Below are 11,185 nucleotides of genomic sequence, written 5' to 3' on the forward strand. Positions count from 1 at the left end.
CCTGCTGGTATAGGGCGCTGTCATGGGGGAATCCTAACAAGACGCAGAAACCGTGGTTGTAGTCTGTGAGGCTGCTTTGTCCAAGCTGTTTTGAATGTTGGATCACCAGCAACTCTGTTTCAGGGGGCCTGGCTTGGTCAAACCACATTAATCTGGAAGGAATCTAGAGCTTTTCAATTTCTGTGGAAACAAAAATAGAAATCCTTTTCCCCCCAGTAACTTGTCCTTGAACTTAAATCTTGGAGTCAAAGCATTTTTAAAATATATAAATTGAATTAATCCAGTAGTATTTCCTTTAACATTTGTTTCCTCAGCAGTCAAATAATATAAATAAAATATAATGCCATACAGTATACAAATTCTCTCTGAGCTTTTCATTTTACGTGGCTTTATTATTACTCTCTCTTTCTATTTTTTAATTTTTTGAGACAGGGTTTCACTGTGTAACTCTTATCTGTCCTGAAATTCACTTTGCATACCAGGTTTACTTTTCAAATCTGTCTCCTGAGTGCTGGAATTAAAGGTGTGTGCCACTACACCCAGTTCCTCTTTGTCTTTTTTAAAACCATGTCTACATATATTTTAAAACACTGTAAAACTTCAGCTTTTTTTTTCAATATGAATCTGTCATTACTCTAAATCTTTATCTTTTTCTGGCCATGAGTCTTTTATCTGTAAACAACATTGCAAAAATGAAAGTCATACCTGTTCCTGCTGCAGATTATGAAAAATGGTGGTGGTTACTTTTACAGCAAGCACTGAAAGCTGTGCCCACTGCCTTGTTCTGTGCTTCCATCCACTAAGCATACTTGGAGATGTGGTCGCTGCCATTGCCATCTCTCATACACACCAATGAATTTTTACAGTGCTTCTTCTTAAAAGCCATGCGGTTTTTTTGCCGCTTATGCTGAGTCAGGCATCTTCCCTTAAAGGAGCCGCGGAAATTTTTGCTTGCCTCACACAAAACAGAATCCAACTGAGAAAAATGCTGCTACCAAGAAACCTTCCTTGTCACTGTTTTTTTTTTTTTTACCCTGTTTAAAGCTTTTGTTAAATTTTAAGTGTAAGTTCTTATTAGCAACATGGGCGCCATTTGTAAGGAGTAAGGTTTTTCCTCCTGCCGCCGGTCTTGTCCAGCCGCCACACCAGCCCCAATTAACATACTGAGACTCTGTATTTGATATAATTCTATTGGCCTGTTACTTGTTTCTTAACGGCTAGTTCTGTCTTAAGTATTAACCCATTTCTGTTAATCTAATATTTCTCTTACCAGATAGCTGGCTGGCATACTGCTTTCTCCCGACTCCCCATCGTGGCTCCTCCTTCCCTATATCCTCCTTGTCTCCTATTCCCTCCTATCTTCCTTTCCTATTGGCCAACAGTGCTTTATTCATTAACCAGTGTGAGAAACATATACAGAGTGACATCTCTCATCACTAGAGAGTTACCGATCAGGCTCCAAATGTATACAGAGAAAACATGTCTCAAAAAAATTTCTAAACATAAACAAAGCAAAACAAAGAAACAACCAGAAACAAAAACAAAACAACAAAAACAAATAAAAAGAAAGCTTGCCTAAAGACCAGAGTGTGGAGATAGGCAATAGTTAGCCATAGAGGTCTGCCCATGGTGGAGCCCAAATTTAATTCCAGCACTTAGTATGCAAGCACAGGTGGATCTCCATAAGTTCAAGGCCACCATGGCCTTTACCAGATTGATGCAGTCTAAAATAGAAACAGAGATGGTGTTGGTTGTTCAAACCATTATCCTAGGACATGGGATGTGGATCCAGGTGTGTTATGGATATGTGGGGAGAGAAATATAAGAATGAACCTGAAGGTTCCTAAGGAAAGAATTGCCCCTTTCTTCTGAAGATTCACTGGTGGTAAGAACTAGAGCCTGGCTGCTGTGCTTCTCTGACTTTTCACCATTAACCCCATTATTTGACTTGAGACTTTAATTATTAAGACCAATTTCGAATTAGTGTCATAGTAAACAGTGGTTTAGAAGAGTAGAAATGATAATAGAATTGGTGGTGTAAAGTTTTACCAATTTTATTCCTATAGTTTGAATATATTTATGCATGAGATAAAATGTTTTGTATATGTATACAGAATATGGATAATAGATAATTATGAGCTATCTGCCAACATTCACAATATGTTTTATTGAATAATCCAAAACACTTCTACAGTTTAACAATAAGAACAAGATCTACGTAAATAAAGAAGTAAATAATGACTTTGGGAACATGGTGCATTGAAAGTAAACTATGATGTAAGTTAATTTACAGCATAAATGAACACAATCCAATGACAATGCCCAACAATTTATTTTTAAAATTGTTGACTAGTAAGTTACATTCAATAAAAATACTTTAAAAATTTTTAAAACTACATTAACAGTGGAAATACTCATAATGCTCAATGGGATTATGAACACATGGAATACAGATTGACACAATATGACATATATACTTACCATGACATAACCACAATCAAAATGTGTACAATATATTTAAAAGAATACAGGAAATGAAATGAAAAGGCAAGAACTGGGGCCAGAAAAATATACACAACTACTAATCAAAAGCAAAAGCAAAAGATACTCAGTCAGGAAAACTGTGACCTTGACCAATTTTATCCAGTTACCTGGGAATTCGTGTCCAGCGATTAAATAAACACAGACTTCAAAACTCAAATTATGTCAAAATGACCCTTAAACTCTTGCTTCTGTCCCTCTAGCTACTGATAATGCTTCCAAATACAGATGGTCCTTTCTCTGGAACTCTCTCTCTCTGCAAAATTCTTGTACAGGCTGGCTCAGAGGACAAAACAACTGCACAGATCTCCACATGGAAAAAGGGAACCACAGTTTGTATCATGGTCCATACAAATCCCCGAAGAAAGGACAGGTCAGCAGACCTGATCTGAACACTCTGTAAGCACCATGGCATGTTAATAGCAGTTTTCTGGCAACCTGGTCCCACTGCTTTTTCAGCCCCAAATAATATGCAGAGACACTGTATTAATTATAAGTTTGTTGATCAGTTACTAGTATTCCTTATTGGCTAACTCTGCTTATAATATTAACCCATAATCACTAATATATTTATTTGTACATGGTCTTTTCTTCCCCGAGAATGCCAGAATCACATACTTGCTTCCCGATATCATATTGTAACTCTACTATATTTCTAAGAATACTCCACCTCTCCTAGTTCCACTTTTCTTGCTTTCCTATAGAGCAACAGTGTTTTCTCATTAACCAGTAAGAGAATCATATTTACAAAATGGCTTCTCTCATCAGAATAGATTTTGGTCTTCAGTACAGCTCCCTAAAACAGCAGAAGAAGAGAATCCTGAAAAGAAACTGAAAGGAACCTGACTCCACTGCTCCTGTCTGCTATGCCTTCCCAGAGTCCTTCATTGCCTGGTATTACCTGCTTAGCCTAGACTATTAGCAGTACCACTACCAAGTTTTCAGAGATCAAATGACGCAGAGAGCACAGCCCTTGCAGTTCTGCCCTATCAGCCCAGCAGACAGGGGGCTTAGTCTGGAAAGTTTATATTTTTGTAGGAATTCTGCTAATGTTGTAGAACACATCCTGCTCCTTGTCCAAAGCACAGGATTGTTTTTGTGCACATTCTATCATACACTCAATGTGCCTTGCCGGCAACCCTTGACGTTATCCCTGGGAAAAACTGCAGCCAAATGTCCATCACATTCAAACAGTAACTGTTGCTACTGTGTAACTGTTGCTCCAAAGTAAAATAGGCCATGAATTAGAAAACAACAAGGAGAACTGGTGAGGCTTGGGAACAGGAGAGAATATGTGGATATGAAATAGTTATTATTTTAAAATATATATATTCTTGATTGCCCTCATCTAGGGACACCAAGAAATGTCCAATCAGGATAATTATTGATCATCTGGAATGGGTTAACTAATTCTACATTGGTAATCTCAACTACTGTTGAAAGAGGAAATTTCAGCCTCCAACTTACCTTTCCTTTTCTGCACTGTGACTCCACAAGATTCAAAGTTGATCATGAAGTCAATCCTTGCTCAGATGCTTCTTTATTAACAAGTCCTTGCAAAAATTAGGGGGGGTTTGGAGGTCACTCAATAACTGGTCCATTTTTCTTCCTCATTTGCCAATCAAATTCCAGAGTGAAAGAAGTACAAAAAATTTTCTGAGCCCTGGGAGGAGATGTAGGATTACGAGTTCAATGTAATTCTCAATTAAACTAAATGAGGCAAGCCTAAGCTCCAGGAGACTTTGATCTACACAGAAATCAATAAACAACATCACTTAGAGAAAAAGGAATGAAACACGTAAAACCTAGAAACTATGGGAAAGCATAAACAATCACAGCCAAAAGCAACAATGCACTTAAATCAGACATTTAAAAGATATCGATAAGTGATAGGTTTGAAAATGAAAATAATGTATTTTTAATATGTTGAAAACTTGTCTATATTGACTTCAAGAAAAGTCACACTTCCCTAGAGAGAACAAAATTTGGAGCAAAATTTCTGATGGATATTAATAATAAAATTTGGAGTCACCTCTCAGAGAGTGAAAGCTGATGGATCACAAAACTAGAGCAGCCAGTCACTAGAGTTCTTACATCTACCAGTCTTCAGACCAAAGGGACCAATCCTGTTGTCACACTGCCTTCTTGATTGACTGCTGTCTTTATGAAACCTCAGAGTGACTGCTCACACTGAACCATCTCATTGCAAGATATCCTGTCTCCTCCCTCCATTATGTTCTTTTCTCTGTCCAGTCATATCCCTCCTATCTCATGGACAGTGCTGAGATTAAAAGCATGTCATCTCAATTGTTGGGATAACATTTCTGTTAGAATTTTCTCTTTTAGACTGATTCTCTCCCATTTTAATCCTTTCCTTCTCCCCCCTCTCTTTGTTTCTCTGTAGATATCTCCCTAACTCTCCCTTTTCTTCTATCCCTTTTTCTCTAGTAGCCGGAGTGGCATTGAGCTAACAGAGAAACATCTGTCTCTTTTCTCCTAAGAGCTGGGATTAAAGCTGTGTCCCCACTGCTCCCAGTTTATGGATGACTTGTATACTACATCACCTGCCTATATGGCTAACTAATGGCTTAGGTGTGTGACTAACTCGTGACTTAGTGTATGTAGCAACTAGTAACTTTGTTTGGGTAGCTAACTAGTGGCTTATTTGTGTGGCTACATAGTGACTTGGCACTTACTAACTAATGACATATCTCTGAACTCTAATATCCAGTAAAGCCTTATTTGTTGGATTACAAACAAAATATTACTATGGTCATTAATAAGAGATAGATTGATGTTGCCCATATGCAAATGTTTTCTACTGAGCTTTGGAAAATGACATGCTTTTCAGGACTCTTGGAAGATATAACTGTGTCAAGCAGGATTGAATTTATCTGAACAGGAGAGTTACCTATTTGCAAATTCCATATTCATTTTCTCAGAATAACCTTCCCCATATTGTCCACTAACACTGGTCTGTGTTCATTCACATGACATGAATTAAAACATGCTGGGAAATTACAACATCACTCTCCCTACCAGAATCATGTCTTCTTTCGTAATGGTGACCCCAGCAACTCGTTGCCTATTCTGAATATTCCTGCACAATTAGTGCTATTTGGGTCTGGAAGCAGGAACCAATGCACCCCATAGGAACACTTTTCAATGTGATCCACCATATAAACAAACAGAAAAAGAACAACCATATGATTATCTCCCTAGATGCATAAAAAACCTTCAACAAATTCAACACCCTTTCATGATAAAGGTCATGGAGGAGGTCAAGGATAACAGGAACATACCTAACCATACAGCAAACCAACTGCCAATATCAAACTATATGGAGAGTAATTTTAGACAATTTCCTAAAAATCAGGGACCAAGACAAGGCTGTCCCCCTATCTCCATATCTCTTCAATATCATTCTAGCTAATGCTATAAGAAAACAAAAGGAGATCAAGGTGATCCAAATTGGAATGGAAGAAGTCAAACTGCCTCTATTTGTAGATGATGTGATACTTTACATACGCGACCCAATAAACTCTACAGCTGATAAAAAACCTTCAGCAAACTAGCAGAATACAAGATAAACTTCAAAAAAATAAGTAGCCCTACATTTTTCAGACGACAAAGAGACAGAGAAAGAAATCAGAGAAACATCACCCTTTACAATAGGCACAAGCAACATAAAGTATCTTCGTGTAACACTTACCAAACAAGAAAGACCTATAAAATTAGAACTTTGTTAGCTCGGAAAGAAATTAAAGAGGGGATACCAGAATATGGAAAGATCTTCCATGCTCTGGGATAGGTAGGATAAACAGTAAAAATGGAAATCTTGCCAAAAGCAACCTACAGATTCCATGCAATCCCTATTAAAATCCACCACAATTCTTCACCGACCTTGAAAGGATAATAATCAACTTTGTATGGAAAAACAAAAGAACCAGGATAGTCAAAACAACCATATACAATAAAAAAGAACTTCAGGAGGCATCACCATTCTGCTGACTTTAAGTTTCTACTGGCAGAGCTATAATTCTGAAAACAGCCTGGTATTGGCATAAAAATAGACATGTAGACAAATGGAATAAAAGTGAAAAATCCTGATATTAACACACACAACTATGAACACCTGATATTCAACAAAATAGCTAAAATTATACAATGGGGTGAGGACAGCATCTTCAACAAATGGTGCTGGCACAATTGAATGAGGGTGTGTAGAAGACTGCAGATAGACCTATGTCTGTCGCCATGAAAAAAACTCAAGTCCCACTTGGATCAAAGACCTCAACAACATCAATCCAGCCACATTGAACCTTTAGAAGAAAAAGTAGGAGATATGCTTGAACAAATTGGTATATAGGAGACCTCTTCCTGAACATAACTAAAGGGCACAGACACTGAGAGAAACAATTAATAAATCGGACCTCTTCAAACCTAGAAGCTTCTGTAAGGCAAATGACACAGTGGATAAGACCAAATGGCAGCCCACAGACTAGGAAAAGATTTTCACCAATCGGTATATCAGAGGCTGATCTCCAAAATACACAAAGAACTCAAGAAACTAGTCAACAAAACGCCAAATAACCCCATTAAAAATGTGGTACAGAACTGAAGAAGGAATTCCTCAATAGAGGAAATCAAAAAGGCTGAAAGACACTTAGAAAATGCTCCACATCCTTAGCTATCAGGGAAATGCAAATCAAAACAACTTTGATATACCATCTTACTCCTGCCAGAATGGCTAAAATTAGAAACAAAAATGATCACTCATGTTGGAGAGGATGTGGGAAAGGGGAACACTCCTCCACTACTGGTGGGAGTGCAAACTCATAGAGCCATTTTGGAGATCAGTTTGGCGGTTCCTCAGGAAAATGGGAATTAGTTCGGCCATAGAACACGTCAATCCCCCTCTTAGGCATATACCCAAAGGATTCATGTACATGCAACGAAGACGTTTGTTCAACTATGTTCATAGCAGCACAATTTTAATAGCAAGAATCTGGAAGCAACCTAGGTGCACCTCAATTAAAGAATGTTAATGAATGGAATCTACATAATGGAATATTACTCTGCAGAAAAAAATGATGGTATCTTGAAATTCGCAGGCAATTGAATGGCACTTGAAGAAACCATTCTGAATGAGATAACCCAATCATAAAAAGAGGAACACAATATGTACTCACTTTTATATGGATTTTAGATATAGATCAAAGGATATCCAGCCTATAGTTCATACCACCAGAGGAACTAGGATATAAGTAAGGTATATTCTAAGAGAGTCATATATATTCCCCTTACAAAACTGGTGTGGGACAATTCCCCAGAGCTCAGGGGGAAGTGGGGCAGCAGAGCATGGAGAGAAAAGAGAAAACGAGGGGGAGGAAAGGAAAGCGATGTTTGACCAGGAAGACTGAGGCTGGTTAGGAATAGAAGTCAAGAAGAAGAGAGACAGAATGAGACACACAGAGAGAGCGCCGTAACATAAATGAGGGAACCAATAATGGTTTGAAGATAAAATTGAACACAGAAAAGGTCTAGAAAACTACATGACTCCTGCCAAATAACAATTTTGAGCTTCTGTGGAAAAGTTACCATAAATGCCCTTCCCGGAGAGTGAGATCAACAACTCAACTTCTCAATGGAGCCCCTCAACTAATGCCTGTTGGAAACAAAAAGCAAACACCCATACATAAACACTGAGTCAAAGTAGAACTCAGATGTAGATGGAGAGGCCGAGACCAGGCCGCACAAACACATACAGACAGCTTACCTGAACAAGGAGGAGCTAACGTGCCTCGAGAAGGATAGCTGGGATGACAGCATGGGACTGACTCAGGCCCTGCCTGAATAAGAGTCACAGCCAGGAAGGACTGAGCAGCCTAAGAGACCTCAGACAGTAGAGCCAGAATGTATCCCTGGTGCAGAAGAGGACATCACGAACACATCCCCCATGGAGGGATAACTGCCTTAATCTAGAGACAGGAGAGAAGCCCTAGTACCTACTTCAAATGACCTGTCAGATCTACATGACCCCAACTGGATGGCATTCCCCCTACATATGGAATTGGGGTGGGGGGATGGGAGGGAAGATTGGTTAGAGTGCATATGAGAGGGCAGAGAGGGTAAAAGGGAGCGAAGAGGGGGGGGAGGGAGGGAGGGGAACTGGCATCGACATGTAAAATAATAAATTAAATTAAAAAATTGTTTGCCTCCAAAATTTAAGTTGAAAGACAAGTTACTAGGAAAAGGATTTCTATTTTTGTTTCCACAGAAAATGAAAAGATGTGGATTCCTTCCAGACTAATGTGGTTTGATCATTTAGCCAAACTGCCTGAAACAGAGTACCAGGTGATCCTACATTCAAAACAGCTGCGCAAATTAGCCTTACAGACTACAGCCAGGATTTCTGAATCTTCCTCAAATCCCCATGACAGCACCCCCTTACCAGCAGGAAGTGTTTGGAAAGAATAACACCCAAATTCCCAAATATTGTCTATAAATATTTGTTCTTCATTTAAATGGACTTGGTTATATAAAATAAAAAAAATAGTCAAAACAAAACAAAAAAAAAAAAAACTTAAAAAATTTTACTGTACTATTGATGTTTAAGTTTTTCACCAAGGAAACTAACAATTCCTCACGCAATCTTTGAACTCTCCTTTAAGATGATGGGGCCATACAACGCCATTTTTCCCTTGCCTTTTTTGGGTGAATCTGTACCACAAACATCACCCTAAAACTGGTTTGAGACTGTTTTGCTCGAGACAACTCATGACTAGCAAGCTGTAATGGTGTGCCTTCTTGTTACACCCTGGCCAGAGTTTCAAATAGAACTACAGTCACATTTTCACCACACAGTGACTATATACATGTCACAGCCAGTTCTGTTGAGAAATTTGGTTGCTTAAAAATTTTCTTCACATAGGATCCTATGGAACAATCATCATCCCATTTCAGCAGGAAGTAACCTTACGATAATGATATACTGTTCCCCTACTTTTGGAATTTAGGGATAACAGTCATCTTCTTCTTTGTGTTGGTTTTAGCTTACTTAGTGTTGGGTATGGATGGTGATGCTTAGACTCGGGTTTTTCTTTTAGACAGAAATAGGGTATGTTTTGGAAAAAGGTATGGTTTAGATGGTGGATAGGTAGATTGGCCTGTTTTCTTTTGAATTATTGAGTAACAGTGAGATAATAGTATTGTAAAGCTACATTGTTAAATATTATTATTTGTGATAAGCCATTTAAAATTAAGTTTATATTCCCTTCCCAGAGAGTATTGTACATTATATTCTTATATTGTTTAAAATATTTCCACTTATGATGTAATTTGCACATTATTCTTATTATATTCTATGTATGTATATTTTTATTGATATTCAAGAGATTTCTTATATTGATAAATTTTATGCACATTTATTCTTGTCATATTCTATGTATGTATACATTCTTGTATTCAAGACATTTTGTATTATTGATATATTTGGATCTTGCTGCTCTTTATAGTTGTACCTCTGTATTGACATTTTTAATCTACCTTTATTTTAGGTACACACACACACACACATTTATATATATATATGCATATCCTTATAATAGATATAGAGTAACTATGTACATATATATATGTATATAGTTATATTGTTGTTATATTGTTTAGATATTAATCATTGCTTTGACACAAGGAAATTTTAATCAGTTTTTTTAGCTCAGTAATACTCAGTAGTATTACATATCATCTTTACCCATGTTTCCTTTATTATTAGATTAGTGAGAGTAGATGCTTAATCTTCAATCACTTCATAGACATGCAGAACACTGGTCTTCTTTAAATGTTTTAATATTAGTACTCCATTGACATGAGACACTGTTGCTCCTGACAGCACAGTGCACTTTCCCCCAGAAAATATGTTGGCTACTGTTGTTGTTTCTTCTGCTGGAGTTCAATCTCACCTCAAATAATGGCCTGTTGGGCAAAGATTTGCCCCCCTTGACCACTGATTTGGACATGCAGTCCTATGTGCTTGCAGGAGACAAATATAGAAGACTGCTTGCCTTGCCAAGTCATGGTAAGACAGTCATTCTACCTCCCTGCTGATGCTGTGGTCTGTCAAGTTCTCTTGGCTTTAGCCAAATCTGGGTGTACCAACATTGCTGTGAGACCTAGGGTGACTGTCCAGGTAGCCTGCTGTTTCTGTCCTCGCTGCACCCCTTTTGGAAGTTGCCCATCTGCACTTCTTCTCTACCTTATTATTGTTATTTTCTTCTCAGGTCTTGATGAGTTTGGAATTTAAACTACTGGGCAACTATTATTCTCTCTTCCTAGTTAGATATATTAGGTACTAGACTTAAGGTTTTCTAGCTTAGGAAATCTCTATTGTAAACTCTGTTATGCCTTCACCCAAGGACTAGATATGTAGGTTGTTTTGTTCTCGATTTTCCTTTTCTTAAAGCACACTTGGTATTCCCTCTTTTGTATATAATTTTGTATAAAGCCTAAATCTTTTCTTTAGAGTAAAATAGGAATTGTAGTGGGATATTCACTTTGTCTCCTTCTTTGGTACTGACCTTGCCCTTTGGGGCGTGGGTCCAGTGACAGAAGTGACCTAAATTACTAGGTCTGACAAGGAGCA

The sequence above is a fragment of the Phodopus roborovskii genome, unplaced genomic scaffold, assembly GCF_943737965.1.
Source record: "Phodopus roborovskii unplaced genomic scaffold, PHOROB, whole genome shotgun sequence".
Taxonomy (NCBI): Eukaryota; Metazoa; Chordata; class Mammalia; order Rodentia; family Cricetidae; genus Phodopus; species Phodopus roborovskii.